Source organism: Patiria miniata, unplaced genomic scaffold (assembly GCF_015706575.1).
Source record: "Patiria miniata isolate m_02_andy unplaced genomic scaffold, ASM1570657v1 HiC_scaffold_1, whole genome shotgun sequence".
Lineage (NCBI taxonomy): Eukaryota > Metazoa > Echinodermata > Asteroidea > Valvatida > Asterinidae > Patiria > Patiria miniata.
In genome coordinates, this window is record NW_024037047.1 from 13,007,723 (window position 1) to 13,026,593 (window position 18,871).

Sequence of the window (18,871 nt, forward strand, 5' to 3'; positions counted from 1 at the left end):
TCAAAGCCTTTGCTCCAACACTGTTATAAACTTGTTCTGTTCACCGAGTAGCACAAGAATTTCCACCAAGTTGCTAGCCCTTTGCAACTTTCTACTTGTTGCCTGTGTCCACGCTGCCCAATTGAGTTGCAGTTTCATTGAGACTTTGGCAATCTGCCTAAATGTAGTGTTTGTTTTCTGAAATTGCTTCTGCTGAGCAGACACGACAGCAACATAAATGGTTGCAACGACTCTTTCCAGACAATCCTTTATGTAAATCAGATGTACATGATAACATGAATCAAAGTAACACATGCTTAATGAAGTATATTACGCTCACTTTCTGGCTACATAAATATCTCCAACAGCTATTCTTGCTTAGATGTGCCATATTTAAACAATGATGTACTGTACACTGGAAGTTTAACGACTGTAGTTTCAATATGTTAGTATTTGTGACATGTATGGCATTCGTAATGAGAACATAGAAGAATCGGGGTTTAAGTCGATATATACACTGGATAGATATAAACTATTTTCTAAGTTTTCAGAAAGTGACTCAAGCAAACTTTATAAAACATCCTTCGCCGTTTAACAACTAATACGTAATGTTCGTACTGTACTGTGCAAAACATACCTATATGTAAATAACACATCTTTTAAGTTTAACAAGACAATGCAAGCTTATTAAAACTGATACCAGAGCTCACAAACTTATATTTAGAAGATTAAGAAGGGCTAAATATGTCGTAGAATAAGTTTTAGTTTTTGTTTTAGTTAGGTTGCGAAAATACACTCTCGCAATTGGCGTTGCGAATTGACTACTTGCTAAAAAAATGTTTCTAAAATGTTCATGAAACTAGCTCTGCCAGACTAAAGCACGTGGATTACATACTATAAAACACATATGAAAAGGCACACTTCGCATAACAAGTGGAAGGGATATATGCAACCAGTCGAATTCATTTGTGATAGTCAGTCGGTCGGTAGGTCGGTCAGTCAGTCGGTCAGTCAGGCTTGTCTCCCTTGGGACGAACACAAATAGGACACACCATATGTGACTACTTAAACACAGTTATTGTGTACATTCGAGAAAAGAACACGTAATATCCGAAAGGATATTTAATACCAATTAATAAGTAATGATTTTATGTTAGAAAGAGTTATTTTAGCCGTATTCCTGTGAAATCAAAGGGACCGTGTCATAAGTCCGCTGCCTCATAGTTCCGACGCCTCATAAGTCCGAAGTTTCGGACTTGTGAGGCGTCTGACTTATGAGCGAACCCCAATCAAATGAAGGTCTGTTGACCTACGATAAAATCTTGATTTGACTAGTCGAACTAGTGTGGAAACAAATACCAGTTGTGTATAAACAGCAATCAACTGGCATTAATGTGACTGAATTAATTTGAAAATCAACTTTGCATTACAAACATTCGGTTTAAAATAGCATACAAAAGTGTGGTAGTTTGGAAGTTTAATGTGATTATGACAATTAACTTTTGCAAACAGCTCTGAAGGACCATTGGAGTAAAATGTTTCAATATTTTAACTTCAGCTCCATGAGGGTAACATATTTAAAGAAACTAGAAAAATAGGCGGAACGTGATTGTAATAGTTATACGAATGGTTTTACTGTCTCACAATTTGATTCAACTAATTTACTGAGATTTACAGTACATGAGTAACCGTTTGTACAAATGAATAAAGAATGCTTTTACCCCACAATATCAATGGTTATCTTTACTTCATCAGACGCTGCATTTTTAACCTTATTATAAAACAAATAATATGCGGTCTATCTCAACAACGAAATGGCGATTTGTTGCTTGGAAACCTATTTTCACATCAGCCAAATCCAACTTCAAACGCTGACGTTAACACGTAAGGTATTCAGGATTAGACATACTCTCTTGTGATTGCATCTGGCTCTAACAGAGATTCTAATTTTCGCTTTTCGATAGTGTTTGATAGTGCTCAGTGTCGTTCTCATCCAAGGATGCCATGATGTCCCCCCCTTAATGTTATCAAGGTGATAAATGAGTGTATGTTTGGTCATATGATGAGAAGAATTTGCGATATGATAGTTAGAAGTCTTGCCTTATGGAAACACATGCACACATTCTGCATACCTGTTGTAGGTAGGGAGTGGGGATAAAATGAGTCTTGTGTTAACTACAATTTGTTTGAAAAAGTGTACCGGTAGAGTTAAGACTAAACTCGATACATGTTGCAAAGAAGGACGAATACTCCAAATAACTGAAGACTGGAGTTAACTACATCATGTGTAGAAAGAAATTGAATAGTTTCGAAGTATCATTACACAATCCTCCAAGTTCAATACAACCATGAAAGTTAAATGTTTTCGAAAACGGTCATTTAACTCCAGAAATCAAAATTAATTTTCCTATACTGTATGAGAAACTATAACTCCAATCTCCAATCATGAGCTGCTGCTCAACATGACATTATGTATTCCAGACAACAAATTTATAAAGAAGCATGGTCGTTGGGTACCCAAAATAATTGTAAAGATTTTCGCATTACAGATCAATATATGGCAAATTGTGACATTCACTTGCATTCTAAAGTAATTGAAACAATTGAAGTTATTAAACGTGCTTTATCTTTTTGCCTGGATGCCTCTCTCTAAGCCCTCTCAAACTTGTAATTGGCAGTGTGTTGTTTTAAGAAATGTAATTTTATGTATTTGAGCGAGGTAACGAATTAGAACAATATATTATTTGTTTTGCAAATATCACTGCGCTACGCGAATGGATAATAGGATGAGGTCCACTGATATATACGCTTGGGCGTGGCAAGAAGGTGCCATCTATGTACAGACGGACCCAAGACAACAATTATTTAATTGATGTAACGTAGCTATATCATTTGTAAGGTTTTTTCTTATTACATCCTGTAAATATGCGACTGAAACAGCGATGGCATCATCTTCTTACGTAGTTTAAAAAAATGGTCGCAACGTATTTGGTTTCAGGTTTCAGGTTTATTTCCATACTGTAAGGTAATTAAATTAAATAATGTACATCGGATAAACATTTTAACGGAACTTGAAATAATAGTATGGGGAAGCCAGACAAGAAGCCGAAGCTTGTACTAGGTCTGCCCCCTTCACAAAGAATATAATTATGTAGTTATACAATTCATGATTAATCATAGAATATATCAAAAATATGATATTACATTAGATTCATGAGCTCGTACAAAACTTTACAAAAAAAGAATAATAAGTTGCTTGAAGTAAATTTACCATCCTTGGCTTCAAATGTGTTGTTAATATTTTTACCTGGCAATAAAGTAATAATTTTGCTCTTATTCCCCATTGACATAAACCGTAGTGAGAAGTAGTTTTTTATAATACAATTTACCTGCTCTAATTGAGGTCATTGGGCAGGAAGATCGGATTTTGTTCCAAAGGAGGGGCCCCTGGTGTCGTACAGTTGAGAGGTGTATGGATGTTCTAGTTTTATTAAGATGAAGCTTATTTGACGACAATGTGTCGTAATGATGAATATCTGTGTTCTTTACAAAAAACGATGATAGATTCAAAGGCAGTATTTTTTTTTTTTAATTATACATTAGAGTACACAATTTATATTTATAAAGATCATATACAGATAAGGTGTTGAATTTAACAAAAAGCGGGGCAGAGTGATTTTTAAAACTAAAACCATTAATCAATCTTAAAGATTTCTTCTGTATAACGAGCAATTTATCAAGGTAGGTTTTATGAGTATTTCCCCAGGTAAGTATACCATATTGAAGATGAGGTAAGTATAACGTTATATTATAAATTGAATATGACACCCCAAAAACTTACAGGAATTAACCTTTTCAATATGATTATTGTCAAAACGAATCTGAATCAACAATGTGTTTTCTTAGAATTCAAGATAATTTATTACATACAAACCACTCAAATACATTAGTTAGCTCGTTGCTCATTATGTCAACAGCATAATTCAAATGTTTACTACTGTAGAATATATTTGTATCATCTGCAAATAAGATGGACGTCAGAAGTCGAGTAGAATTACATATATCATTAATATAAAAAAAAAAAAAATACGATCGGCCCTAGGATTGAGCCCTGAAGTACTCCATAGTTGATTGGTTTGTAATTGGACTTTTCATTTCGCCAGACCACAAATTGTTTCCTATTTCTCAAGTAATCTTTAAACAAGTCGAGTGCAGTACCTCTGACACCATATGTTTGTAGTTTACTAATTAGAATATCATGATGAATATTATCAAATGCCTTAGAAAGGTCCAGACAAAATGCCAACTGCATGTTTACGTTGTCAAGGTTAGATGTTATTTTATCAACTAAATCAATCAAGGAGAGTTCAATCGAATATTTGGCCCTGAAGCAATATTGAGATTGTGACAGTTATGTTAAATTTAGCAATAAATCTGTATTACTTGTTATGCTTTTTTCGTCTATCGACGGTAGTAGGTTTTCCATCTGGCAAATATGCGGATGAATTTGTACAGCGCAACAAAACTGACGAAATAAATTTAAACAATATATTAAGTGTAACAGTTTTTATACAGAATTATTGAAATATGTCATAGTCATAAAATCTGACGTTGCTGTTCGAAAATTCCTAATGTTTTTTAACATCCTGGATGAATGAGCATTTTTTTCCGACGACTGTTTGTGCAGAATTCCTCATCAATCACGAAACAGTCATTTAATCAGCTTTTCCAGTTGTATACTGTGACCTACACAACTTGAAAATGACTGAGCAAATTGCAGTCTCGGCCAAACATGACCAAACCTGAGTTTCGGTATCTTCAAGCTATACATTTCCCACAAACTAGACAATTGTGAAAGACCTCAAACAGGTTGCCAGGAAATTATAACACATATCCAATTCTCTCTATTAATAGATAGTTTAAGGACTCATGAAGTGTTTATATAGGCAAAGTTGTTTATTGAATCAAGTTCAAAAGGTTAAAGTGACGGCACAGACTAGATAAATTGTGTAGAGTTAATAAGTTAATGATAAACTACTGTGTTTGTCATGTCTGAGTATTTATAATCTTTGCGCTATCATTGTATTGCGTATGCTTACTGTAGTCGCCATATGTTCAAGGAAACGAGCGGTTTGTAGCACTCAATTACGTCTATTTCATTACTTGTTAAATTCCTGAAATCGGTAAGTATAATTATTATTGAAAAAATTCTAATGATTTTGACAATTTCTTGTACTTATATCTACATTTTTACTTTAAATAGATTTTACAAACATAACAATTTGGCTAAAGTGTAAATTTCAATACGCAATTTTCCCCAAAGGCTCCATTTTGAGAGCTGCTTAATGAACTATGGAGGCGTTTTAGTTGTATTATTTTTTCCTGTTGCAAATGTGTCTTATTTTTAGATTGGTGTTGTTTTTACGAAGCTAAGTTGCTTTTGCTAATCATTTCAAAGCGTCGTTTACTCATATCCAGTATATGCATTGCTTTGCATAGTTAGAGTTGGGAAAAATAATTTAGTTAATTCCTTCACGGACATATTTATTGAAAATGTACTCTCAGTGCTTACGAGGACTGTCAAGAGAAAATACAAAAGCACAGGTTTTATTTTCAGGTAAAACTCGAACATACGATCCTTTGTTTAACAGATGTCGACCTTCGAGCTGACACAGACGGCCAAAGAAGACGATGACACACCGAATGTATGTCGATAGTGTTCATAATGTTAAGCTTTGGAACATTGAAAATTAAAAAAGAAGAAGAAATGAATTGTTATTTTATGCATTTATGGCGTATATTATTTATGTACCAGTTGAATCATTGTTCGGGTAAATGTAGGTTTTGTCTTTCAACGACGTTGGAAATATTCTCCTTTCTTCGGCGACATCAAATTATGACCTTTCGGCAATTTGAAAGCTGAAATTCTTAACTTAATCATCTTCTGTGATATATTTGCATTTTCGTTTAACTTAAACCCTATACAAATATCGATGTATTAGAAGCAGCCCATAACTGTAGCTACGATTTTCGATATTGCATTCTTTGCTTTTGAAGTGCTCCTCACAAGCATAGCATTCTTTTTATTACCAGGAGAAAGAATCTAAGCCTTCCATTTTGAAGTTCAAGAGACAATCCCTCGCTGACTTGTCTCCATTGGAATGGCTATAATTCATCCTGTCCATCTTCGCTTTTGGATGTGCAGCGGCTCTGTCAATCATGATGTTTGCAGAAGAAAAACCGGATTCGCCAAAATTTGTATTGACAATCGTTTTGGGTATCACAGCGGGTAAGTGAGACTTCAGTTTAAATACATTTAGACAAATGCTGTTTTTAGGTGCCTCTTATGCCATTTACTTGAAAGGATTTTGGCTGCGTAACCTTTTAAAGGAATTGCATGTGCCATCACAAGCTATTTGATATGCTAAAATTCGGTTTATTCTTATTAAATACATCTATTAAAAGAGTAGCTTAAGATTTGGTTTACAGGAAAAAAAAGCATTATCTAGGAAAACAGTTCCAGAGAAGAGGTGAATTGTCCAGTGATTTCCTAGATAGATAATGTATATTAACAAATAACCTAACATTTTTTTTTTAAATTAAAGAAAGTTTTAAACCCATATTTTTGTTGAAACAATCACTACAAACAAAACTCAGATGATAACAATATAATCGATTTGGCATTCACGAAAACGATGCAAGTGATTTGACATATTAGGTGGATTTGCTTTTGAAATATATAATTAAAGACTGTATCTCTCTCGTTTGTAAAGTGTTCCTTCTGGTGTATCCTGTTCACGGTGTGTTTTGGAGGATGCCTTACAGCCTTCTACTGCATTTCTTGTGTAACGTGGTTCTGGTTGCCAACTGCATAGTGTATTTCTACACACTGCCACAGGATAAGGAATCCATACCTAATCGGGAACAGATGCTGGATGGAGATCGAAAGTCTAAGATCGTAAGTAAAATTTGTCCATGTAAAAATAAGGTATTGCAATATCTTTTCATTCATATGAAGTAAGTTTTTGTGGTTTATTAAAAAGAATTGTGCAGTACCTTCTTTCAGTGAACCTAGTTTATACTATTTCCCAGGTTGCAACATTGACAATGTTCTAAGCATCGTGACTCACGTGATCCCTGGCATTATACAGGTTAATGTCTTATTGAAATTGCCCCCTGAACAAAGACATTGTCAGAATGGTAAACCGCCAACATTCGGTTATGAAATACTGCCTCTGGACAAAGAAATAGACAAAATGGTGAACCGCCAACATTTGGTTGCATAGCTTTTGAATCGCTGAAACTGCAGTGAGTAGGTCGCAGGTTCAAACGAAGCTCCAGTCAACCTCAAAATTGTTCAATTCCCAAAAGAGTCATTCATATTTAGTTAAGAAATCAAGTTGGGCTCCTTTATTAGTCATGTCTTCATAATTCTTATAGAACACTCTACAAGTGTTGTCTTTCTGAAAACAACACCTCAAGATTCACTGATTTTCTTTCTATTGCAGGTAATTGTGGTCTTGGCTGCAACCGTTGTTGTTGCAAACGTTTCGCTTGCTATGTATTTGTTCAGAAAGTACTGGCAGGCAAGAACATTGATATTTCCGTGGGGAGCAGAGACATATAATCAAGGTAACTCTAAGGTTTAAGTGCGTATAAGGCTAACCTGGACTTCTCTCCAGCGTCTGTGATAATCCTGCGGCTTTTAATAACATTGACTGTAAATCAATTTTAATTTACAATCTTAAACAGTCTGTAAAGCTCACTCCATTTCTCAAAACATTTATTTTCACACAGATTGTTCTTACAAATTAACAAAAACCCAATATATAAAAGCCAGATTTTTAGTACCATTTAGTGTTGTAGTACTTGTTTTATGTTTTGAATTTCATGTATTGCTAGATGAGAACGTCAAACATCTGTTCCTGATGAGTTTGCTGTTGTTAAATCTTCATCTGGAGGTAAGTATACACATGATGAGTGCCTTTTAAGAGTGTATATAAGTAAAATGGAGGAAATAATTTAATGAGGTGATAAATGGAATGCTCCATCCTTCGAGGTGAAGCCAAGTGTAATATGGAAAAATCTTTTTGTCACTGAATTAACCTATTCTTTCCATTGCACGAAAGTGAATAATTCATTATTCGTTTTATACAACACCGGATTAAATCCTCGTCATATGATTGGTCAGAGCCGCCGTAAGTGGACCGTGCAATTCCATTTACCGTGGATTGGACCTTCTGTATTTGCCGTGCGGTCGTGTTGTGGGTTGGGAGGAATAATTCAGTGACAAGTGATCAAAAGCCCACCAATTTGTTTGTGCGTTGTATAATATGGGTTAGCTCTTGAAACACACTCGGAAGAATTAAGGCACTCTACTCACTTTCAATGCTGTACATTTACTTGATTTTAATGCTACACATTTTGTAATGCTACATTGTTTGATAAGGTCAGTACAGTTTTTCTATGATCTGTCAAGTTTGTTATATATGATTTTTAAAAGTTATTTTGTGAACTGTATGTTCTAGATGAATGTTCTTTGTGAATACTTACTTAATATGTAGGCTGAATGTCCTTACTGTGCTGAAGGGACTCATTTGTATACTGTATACTTTCCGGCAGCTGACGTTCGTGGCAATTGTATTGAAGATTGACGAGAAAGGATTGGCAGAGTCAGAGATGTGGAACCCGGTTGTAGGAGTTATATATCCCACTAGTATGTGCGTCCTTGGCTTCTTGTTCGTAAGTAGTCAATACTAAGTAGTCAATACTTTTCCAGTGAATGTAAATATCCATACAAATAACATGAACAAATCTTAATCGAATTATGCAGGTAGGAGTGTTTCAGGGTTGACGGAAATAGTGCTGTTATATTTTTCAGTTATACAAAAAATGGAAATGGCTGATGTTTATCATCCCGTTGGCAAGTTTGATTGAGTTGGTCTACATCATAAGCAACCTGGTTGTTGTGAGTATGAATTACGCACTTTGTAACAAACCCATCATCCTCTGTTCCATCCTGCGAATACAGTTTGTTCGTGCGTTTGAAGTTGAAATATTTTTGAAATATTTTAAATATTCTAGGTAGGGGTATTTGATTTCTTAACACACAAAACAACCGAGTAATTATGTATTTCCTTTCAACAGACTGTACAGACTTGGCAAAGTTTTCCCGATGAGGCCATCCCCGCGTTCATCAGTGCTGTCAGCATCGCTTGTCTTGCAGTGAGGAGCTTAGCATGCTGTTCTCTCATCTTTATATTCAAACACGTTCGGCCCGAAGTTGGTAAGTTAAGTTATTGGGAAAGAAAATACTTAACAGGACCTTTTCTCATGCATCTCTGTACCGACAGATAGTTATCAGGGTCTTTTCAGTGTTCATTTCTACTTTCATCATACATTTACTAAGTCATTGCCATTGTTTTACCAACTTATCCCTCAAACCAAAAAAAATATATATATAATAATAAAAAAAAAAAAACTTTGTAAAGCCAATACAATTCTTTTTGGAGGAGGGCAAGACTATTTGTTATCTCGTCAGTTCTGTTTGACTTTTTTGGGGGAAAATCGTTCTGGTCTCTATAAACGTCAATGAAGAATAACAAGAAAAGAAAATCATTTTTAAAATTGCCATCATTGCTTGTTATTCTACCTATATTTTTTTCACAGGACAAATCAGCGATGGCCCTACATCCAAATATGTTTCTTAATACATACTTAGACTGACATGCTTGTATCATTTAAGGCACAATTCCCCCAAATATTTCCCCCATCTTCCCCACAATACCATAAACAAAATTTTGAGAGAAAAAGCAACCCATTATTAGAGCGCCATGCTTTGGTTCGCCAACCATAGTAATGGTTAAATAATGGAAGGTTTGCGGAAACACCATGTGCGAATAATTTCTCAACTGAGAGAATGTTCTGAAAAGAACCAGAGGTATAAACTCGACGTTCCGGTCAGTATGCTCTGACTGTCTCTCCTGAAGACCTTCCATTATTAAGTATCTCTACCATGCCAAACCTCAAATCTTACTCATAGTATTAGTTGGGTAAACCGACCACCGTAGAGAATCATCATTGCACATCTTCGTCAAGTTAAAAACCGTTGCACCTTTGGACAAAAAAAACGAGCAAAACCTATTGAGGAATATCTCACTTTAATGTAGACGTTTACCTTGGCGTATAAAAGTACGTTCGTTTAAAAGTATCAAGTTTAGAAATGCTCTCTATATTTCATTTGAAAACGTCACAACATTGATGCTCAATTTGTCATTAAACCTAAATCACATTGTGGGTGCAAGAGGGCAAATAAAAGTTCACCATAGTTAATAGGCCTAAAATGAGAACTTTCCAGAGGAATGTCGAAATGCGCCTTCCGTAATGATTCGGTGTTTTTTGATAGGCCAGTTCTAATCATCCGAGTTTACACTTTGCACCTTTTCTCTTGCAAAGATGACGAGAAAACACAACTTGTAGAGATGAAGCCGCTAGAATGAAGGTCGTCGTGTTCAACACTTATAAAGGTCGACGGGGCGTGTCCTAACCGACATTTGCATACAGGAATTTACAAGACAAAAGAAATGTATTTACTTACTGGGTTGATAAAAACCCCATGTATTTATTTATGGGTTAAACAAAATCGTTATAGTGATCGTTCTTCATAAATGACTGTTTATTATAACAAAACTTACTACTTCAGGTTTCAAAGGAGATGTTCGTAATAGTTAAATGTTCGTTATAGCGGTGTTCGTTATAGTAGAGTTTCTTATTTTATTTAATCAAAAAATGTAATGTATATCAATTATACATTTGAAACAAATATTATACAGGAGGCATTGAAAAATCTAGTGACGAGGGAAAAATACCTTTAAAACTAAATGTTCAAACCAAGAAGATAACAATACTTTCAGTTACTTTTTCAAAACAGAAACACAATCGAAATGAAGAATTCTTTTTTAACATCAAAAAAACTTAAAAAGTATAATGGGAAAACGGATTGGGATCGTTAGGAAATATTTGTGCTAAAGATGAATTTAGAGCGAATTGGGCAGATACAAAATAAACGGATATGAGAAAAAAGACTGAGAGGTAGTTATGGTTAAATCATGAAATATACGTGAAATTATTAACATAATGTGAACAACCATAAAAGCTTGAATAGAAAACGTTCAATAATTAAAAAAGAACACTTAAATTGGTGATTTGCTGCATTTTTTTGTTTTACATTTGCTGCGTTTAAATTCGTGTCTTTACTTCACACTGATTAACGTGTGATATACTTCAATGTTTTGCTATCAAGTTACACCAAACAAACTGCAACCATTTAAGCTTTTGGAGTTTTTTGTTTGTTTTATTTGTGTGCATTTCATTTAAAAAATATCAAAGTTTTAGCATATAGAGAGTCTATTTTATTCTTTTTTTATACATTTTTCATTTCAACTGGTGGTCTATTAATTAGAAACCACTTGTCTCCCATGGGTCCAAGCAAACATAGCAGACAATAAACATAAACAATCAATATTAAAAATACATATTCACATAAAGTCAAGTAGGTCATCAAGCATATGAAAAATGGACCTGCTCAAAACTCATATAGCCTACTGAATGCTATGTAAACAATGTTACAACAATCCATAATAGCACTCTCATTGACTAAGTGCCATGACTGCAAGCAATTCGTACAAAAAAGGTTTAATTCAGTTTTTCTGGATGCTTTATTGGACTACATTGTAGCACTTAGTTTATGACATTGCATCCAGATGAAAAAAAGATCAACAGGGTACCCAGATATATTAAGATAAAAAAAAAATCCTGCATTACTTATAGGAAGCCAATGTAGTAGTTTTCTTCAGTTTTATATATAAATTTATCATTGTTTGTCAGTTTTGTTAATACCAGTTATAAATCCAAGCTGTGCCCTGCTATTAACTCATAATCATTAGGCTGTTTACGTATTTTGTTTTCTATCTATCGTTAATGTGTAACAATGCCGAAGTACGGTAGTTTCTTTTCCTTCTATCGTTAATGTGTAACAATGCCGAAGTACGGTAGTTTCATTGACGTATTCGGTGTTTTATGTACAGTGTTACATATTTGATGTTTTATCATCTGTGTTGGTCATCTGTTATCAGGCATGGTTAGGTAGACTTCTTACCGGCCATTTTGCAAATTGACCACGTTTTGCGATCTTTCAGTTCACTGTTATTAATTGATCACTAGTTGAAAACACATAGCTTTGTCATTCAGTTGCCTTCAGGTCATTTTCTCATTTTCGATTTGACTGCTTCTTTAGAGACAGCTTCGATCTTATTTTTTTGTTAAAATCCTTCAGTTGAAATTACGTTTTCTGCAAGATAAAGCTTTTACGTTATCATGCTTCAACGATGATGTAAAGACCCCAAATGGTCTAGGCGTAATATCAAACCAAAAATAAAAGAGAAACGATGAATTATTGTGTAAGACAAAGTAAATCACAGAGAGTAGTCAGTAGTTTTACTGCCGCTTTTATTTCACAAATGACGGTTTTTCTGTTCCCGATGCCACTCGTCTACTGCTTTCGGTGTTCGTTATCCAATCATCTCTGTAGTCATTGGCAATTGTCATACTTGTCATACATATCTGTCACGTGTCTGTCCTGACGTCACTCTTTCCATCCTGTTCATTTTTCTTACCTACTTATTCAGCATGCTCTCACTTTGTGCTGCGCCCCATTTTGTGGCTGGTTGTCTATTCCCACTTGTCTGCATGCGACTTTCTTTGCGAAATATCCTTTAGATGTGTTTCTCTACCAAATTTGGAAGATTCCTCATTATTAGTGTATAACGAATTTCCTCGAATATATTTTGTGTTTTTTAGTTTATAATGTAAAAATTATTTGTATATAAATCATTGCTATAAATCTGCAAATATTATAACTCATTTAATAATTGCAAATGGAATAAATCGCAATCTGGTAAACTCACAGGGTTAATCAAAATAAGATTCAAATTGTATCAGTAAACGTGTGCATAACTTTTGTGGTCTTTGTGTTGACAGTAAATCGGACCTACAACGAATAACGTGTATGTTTAGTATTCGGCAAATTAATCCGCCGGACATAAATGAACAAGCCACCTTACCCCTCGTCAAGTTAAAAAAATTGTATATATAATTTGACAGTGCAGTTGCAGCAACTCTCCCTATGTGATGAGTGACCATTTACCATAGTTTTCTAATCATGATTTAACCCCCTATAATTTTACAGAAATTATCGAGCAAATAAAACCAATAGCTTTTAACCGGTTATGGCGGGGCCGTATCATAAGTCCGACGCCTCATAGGTCCGACGCCTCATAAGTCCGAAGTTTCGGACATATGAGGCGTTGGACTTGTGAGGCATAACATTTATTTATTTCGCCTCATAGGTCCGACGGCTCATTAGTCCGAAGCCTTAAAAGTCCGACAACGGAAAAACGAGGCATTTAATTCGTCGGACTTACGAGGCGTCAGAGCTATGAGGCGTCGGACTTAAGAGGCGTCGGACTTATGAGCGGATCCCGTTCTGGCTCGGCAGGGCCTGGCTATATATGTTCATGTTTCTAGTAGCCGAACACTAATAGTTCATGGGGAAAAATCCGTGCTATCCGTGCGAGTATGTTTAGTTTGAACGTAATCACGGCCTACTAAAGGTCGTTCTTTTGAATGTCAGGTGTCAAAGTAGTTTCGAGCATAAATGACTAAAATGATGATCCTGTATCGCACCCATTCATATCGCACCCATCTGACATCATTATTACGTATTTTAGAGAATCTGGCTTTCCTGCTTAATCTAAAGATTACCAAAGAATATGGAAAAATGGGTCAAAATCTGCCCTGCACGAGCAGACCAAAATAATTATCCTGAATCGAACAAGTCCTTATTTTCGGGAACTGTATAAAACGGTCAAGATAAATCGTCATTTTATTGACATAACATACGATAACGTACATTCTAAGTATACACAAATTCAACAATTATCGATTGATGATGCAAATGAGGAACCTTTGAACATGCGCTTCCTAGCAACATCATAGATTGCAATACACATGTGTGCACAACACCGTAAACAAGACTTTTATCAGAACTTAAGGGTCATGTCTGCCTTACCATGTCTAATACTGTATTTGTATAGTGTATGTCAATGTTTGTGTATTATACAACAATTTTTCCCCTTGTCACCTGCGCTCCTAACTCAAAACAATTGTCGATTTGGTTTTGCATACGTACGGTTGTTACTGAACTCAAATTGTAGACATTTGTAGTTTTACTATTGATGTTATTGTTGCTATGGTATTGTTTCTAAGGTGATGAAAAAACGTCGTTATATTTATCTAAAACAAAATCCTGTCTATGTACCTACACATTTTTGGAGCCAATCAGATTCGTACTTTAGAAGATATAAGGCTTTGAAAAGTGTACCTTTAATGTGACGTTACTTGACACCTTATGGCGTCATAGTGTCAAAAATCATCTGGGACCATCCACGGGTGGTGGTCTATGATTAATATGACGTCACTTTACATGTGATTACGCTGCAACAAAATCAACCCTATAGCCCTAGGGTCAACAATGAGGACTTTTTTTCTGAAGAGCTAAAGTATAGCTCTCTAGATAAAGTGCTCAGAAAAGTGTTCATTTAATCTTACGTTACATGACAAGTGATTTAGTGTGACGTCACATGACAAATGATTTTGTCATGATGACATCACTTAAATTTCCATCTATAACACATCCCAGTATGGGTACACATCAAGTTACAACAAACTCGGACCTATGGTTCTTAAGATATAGGCCTTAGAAAAATGCCCTTTTAGCGTGACGTCACTTGACATATGTAGACGTCATGATGACATCACGTCAATTTTCACCACTGTAACACATCCTTGTTGATGTGCATACCAAGTTTAATTCTAATCAGACTTGTACTTTCGAAGTTATATTGATTTGAAAAAAAAATGCACACATGAGGTCGGCATTGTTACGAAACTCATAGGGGACCATCTTCGGCTGCTGGTTAAAGTATCTGCAAAGCCTATAGTCAATCAGAAATATTAAAGTACCAAATTGTATGATTTGAAGAAAAATGTGCACAAAGCCTATGGAGAAAAAAAAAACACTATTAATGTGATGTTATCGACACCCGATGACTTCATTGTGACCAAATTCTTCTAGGACCATCTTAGAAGGTGGTCGAAGTATGTACCAAATCGATCGGATTAACGAAAGTGCAAAGTGCACTGGTGGAAGTAATACGTGTACAAACCCTGTGGGCATTGACTGGAAAAGGAAGGAGAAAACAGAACTGGACATGTTTATTTCGGCTGATTAACTTGAGTCTGTGAAATAACATCACGTTCATTACCAATAATAGTAACTCTTTATGTTGTGAAATTGTAAGTCACGGGCAATGTTTTAAAAACTAATTAAAGAAACAAATTTCTAAACTTACACATTTAAGCTGTGATTGTTTTTCAAATATGATGGATAGTAATGTTGAACATTCATTAAAGTCCGGAATTCATCTGTACCACTGTAAAATGTTAACATTTTTTATGTAATTTTGTTTGATTTTTTTCTTTTGTAAATGGCCCGTAAAATTGAATTTTAATTTACTTTGATGGTTTTTCTCTGTACTGCCATTTTAAATCACCCATAGGGCTGAATTATAAAGAAACATGCCAATGTTCCGATGATTAACACACACTTGTCATGTAATTAATTAATACCCTAATCTTTTTCGTGTGTCTTTCATTGGGTGGTCGAATTTCTGTTTGGCTGGCTCTAATTCAAAAGTAACATATGAACCTGTGGATTACAAAGTTTCAATTTTATCGCCGTTGTCAAATAATTTCTTCTGAATTTAAAAAGGAGAACCTTCATGGATAAGCGAGATTAAAATAAACACAGGTGCTATCTATATAGAACAACAGGTGTTGACTGTTTTACCTACAAGGGATCCACGATATATTACATTTCAACCGCAGTTTTGTTCTATCTCTCTAACAGAAGTGCACTTCACGGTGAGTAAATTCAACGATGTAAACAATACTGTGGAACAAATGCAATTCCATAAGATATCGTTAACTTGCAGATCTAACAGAAATGGATGATACGCAGTGTATTATATCATGTACCCATTAATTTTAGGTGTTACTTGAACCGTCACACTTTTTTCAAAATGTTTACACTTGTGTGTTTGATTGGTGATCCATGCTTGAACATTAGACTCCAAAATATGCATGGTTGCAAAGACAGACTGAGCAAACAGTAATATTATGGGCCAGTTGAAGAGCAGCCATTTTGAAGAGCAGCCATTTTTAAGAGGATCAGGTTTTAGTCATCGGGAATTGCTGATAAAACATGCAGTTTATTCCTACAGATATCTTAGTTTTTTTTGTTATTATGTACGTGTAAAAAGCAACTGCTTTCACATGAATATACAATTGTTGAAATTAGTGGCTGTGGTTAGGAGTTGTGCTATTTTCATAGAAGTAGCTCATTTTCCAGTCTGCCCACGAAATTAGTTTTGCCTCTTTCGAATATGTGAGGACGTCCAAGTGAGTCAGTCACCCATGTTAGGTTTTTATTCGTTATCACACTGCTTCACAGCAGTACACATTTCCAATAAATTTGTTAAACTATGGTCAGTGTGTTTGTTAGCTTGTGTTCTTTGATATACCATCACCTTTCTTCGAAATGATACAATGGTTATACATAAAACCAAATAATATGTCAAAAATACCAGCCTATAACATATCGTTTCGGGTTGCTGTTACACCATAAATCATTAATGCTCAGTAGATAGGAAGTTCTGAAAGAACTAATCTTATCCTGCTTTTAATCAACTTCGCTAAGTAATTTTAGTTAAACAGTCCTGCTTTAAGTTATAAAAGAACTTGTCTTTGGTTTCAACGTTTCGACTAGCTTTCTCTAGTCATCCTCAGGAGACTCAGTAGAGTTGAAGATGCTGCTGCTTAAGTAGGCTGTAGTAGGGTAGGGAGTGCTTCAAGATTATTGGTTGTCTGTTGGGCATTGTCAATTGGCTGTGAAGCCCGCTGAGTGCCTGCTCGCTCAGGTGTACGTTGGCTGTGAGCCATGAGTGTTGCAACAAGGTATTAGTGAATGACATATGTTGCTTATGAAATAGCCGATGTCTTGTGATACAGGGTCATGTTTGTAGATCTAAATAGCTTCCCTGATACGACGCGTGTACCAGTGTTTCTCTGGGGCTATTATTTCCGCTTGTTCCCAATCAACGCCATGATCAAAATCAGCAGAGTGTTTGACAATGGCAGATTTTGTCAAGTTTCCCACTGCACTCGTGTGCTATGTGTTTTTTTTATGCCTGGCAGTGATGTCTCTGCCGGCCTCGCCAATATGCACTTTGCCACACAAGCAAGGATTTTATTAAACCACGGTTGGCTGATCGGATTGGGTCTGTCTTTGTGGCCCCAATAATAGTTTATGCGGTACCCGCTGCTATGTACATCAGATTCGAACCGGCCAACCGATCCCGTTAGCTCGGTGGTCGAGTGGTAAGACATCTGCACTAGAAAGCAGGAGGTCGTGGGTTCGAGTCCCACCCGAGTGATTTTCTCCAACTTTCACTCGGGAGGTAACACACTGAGTATACAGTGTTTAAAAAAACGTCGGTGAAGGGCAAAACCTAATTTGATTTATATCGCACCGATGCAAAATTCCATCTTATTATAGTTTATGAGGTACCCGTTGCTATGTACATCAGATTCGAACCGGCCAACCGATCCCGTTAGCTCGGTGGTCGAGTGGTAAGACATCTGCACTAGAAAGCAGGAGGTCTTGGGTTTGAGTCCCACCCGAGTGATTTTTACCAACTTTCACTCGGGAGGTAACATACTGAGTATACAGTGTTTAAAAAAACGTCGGTGAAGGGCAAAACCTAATTTGATTTATATCGCACCGATGCAAAATTCCATCTTATAATAGTTTATGCGGTACCCGCTGCTATGTACATCAGATTCGAACCGGCCAACCGATCCCGTTAGCTCGGTGGTCGAGTGGTAAGACATCTGCACTAGAAAGCAGGAGATCGTGGGTTCGAGTCCCACCCGAGTGATTTTTTCCAACTTTCACTCGGAAGGTAACACACTGAGTATACAGTGATTAAAAAAAACGTCGGTGAAGGGCAAAACCTAATTTGATTTATATCGCACCGATGCAAAATTCCATCTTATAATAGTTTATGCGGTACCCGCTGCTATGTACATCAGATTCGAACCGGCCAACCGATCCCGTTAGCTCGGTGGTCGAGTGGTAAGACATCTGCACTAGAAAGCAGGAGGTCTTGGGTTTGAGTCCCACCCGAGTGATTTTTTCCAACTTTCACTCAGGAGGTAACATACTGAGTATACAGTGTTTAAAAAAACGTCGGTGAAGGGCAAAACCTAATTTGATTTATATCGCACCGATGCAAAATTCCATCTTATAATAGTTTATGCGGTACCCGCTGCTATGTACATCAGATTCGAACCGGCCAACCGATCCCGTTAGCTCGGTGGTCGAGTGGTAAGACATCTGCACTAGAAAGCAGGAGGTCGTGGGTTCGAGTCCCACCCGAGTGATTTTTCCAACTTTCACTCGGAAGGTAACACACTGAGTATACAGTGATTAAAAAAACGTCGGTGAAGGGCAAAACCTAATTTGATTTATATCGCACCGATGCAAAATTCCATCTTATAATAGTTTATGCGGTACCCGCTGCTATGTACATCAGATTCGAACCGGCCAACCGATCCCGTTAGCTCGGTGGTCGAGTGGTAAGACATCTGCACTAGAAAGCAGGAGGTCGTGGGTTCGAGTCCCACCCGAGTGATTTTTTCCAACTTTCACTCG